Source organism: Alligator sinensis, unplaced genomic scaffold, assembly GCF_000455745.1.
Source record: "Alligator sinensis unplaced genomic scaffold, ASM45574v1 scaffold720_1, whole genome shotgun sequence".
Taxonomy (NCBI): domain Eukaryota; kingdom Metazoa; phylum Chordata; order Crocodylia; family Alligatoridae; genus Alligator; species Alligator sinensis.
The window spans coordinates 1,257,613-1,258,738 of record NW_005842026.1 but is presented as its reverse complement, the minus strand read 5'-3'; the positions used below and the strand labels follow the sequence as shown (position 1 = coordinate 1,258,738).

At 50.9% G+C, this 1,126-nt stretch overlaps 1 pseudogene; it reads left to right on the top strand.

The window, feature by feature from the left end:
* Positions 1–561: 561 nt before the first annotated feature.
* Positions 562–747, top strand: LOC112550074 (annotated as a pseudogene).
* Positions 748–1,126: the final 379 nt, after the last annotated feature.

The following is a 1,126-nucleotide window of genomic DNA, read 5'->3' as shown; positions in this document are numbered from 1 at the left end:
CCCAGCCAAGGTAAAGCAACAGGGGAACCAGAAGAGAGAGAGCGAGTTGTCTTGGGACCCGTGCAGGGAAGAACAGGGCAAGCAGCGCCTTAGCCAAGGAACCCAATCGAGGGTCCTTTGAACAAGGGTAGGAATATCAGCGTTGGAGGCAAGTAACAATGCCCAGAACATCAGGGGTGGTGAGGGCAGAGGATGGGGATGGTGGAGCCCTCCGAAGAGCCGCCAGCATCCTGAGCCTATGACCATTCTCAGTTGTCTCCCAAAAGTGTCTAGACATATATCCCTTAACATCAAAGGTGTGGCAAGTGATGTTTCCAATCACGGGACACTACTATTTCAGTTGGGAGGTGACATGGCTCCAGGCGGCATGACATAGACCCCTTACACACTCTTTTTGGCTTAGAAACCTATCTATCTCTAGTACAAAATGACAAACAATGAGAGGCCATAACTAGATTTCAATTTGATCCAATTCAATTGCAATCATCATGAGGAGGTAGTATTGGACCCTATATTTGGACAGGATATACTTTGTGGGAATTATGAGGTTGATGATGTAAATCACTTACCTGCCAGAGGAAATACCATGATCATTGAGGTGGTTTTCCTCTTGTAGGCTAAGATCAAGTGTAGCAGGGTGAGGCTTGTCCCTTGCACTCTGTGCAGGCTCACCCCTGCGATTTTCCTCAAACGCAGGAAACTCAACAATTTTGTGGCAGCGGGGGACTGCTTTCTTACTTTCCCCCTGGCTTTATCCCTGGCCTTTTCACTAGAAGAAAGCAAGACTTAGGGGGCATAGGCGGTGAAAGGGGGGCTAACCAGGCTCAGCCCCCCCAAACACAGGGCAGCACATAGGGCTGTAGGGCAGCCAGGCTGCAGGGTGCTGCAGCGGGGGGGAGGGGCAGGCACACTCAGATACCCTGCGTGATCACAGCCAGCCCAGCCGCAGGCAGGCAAGTTTTTTTTAGTATTTTTTTATGGCTGCTTGGGTTTGTGGGGGATTGAGACCCCCCCACAGTGCAGGAGAGAGTGGGGTAGGGGCAGGGAAAATCATTCAGAAGGTCTACTACAGACCTCCTAATCAGGAACAAGAGCCGGACCAGAAATTCGCCAAGAAACTGGCTGA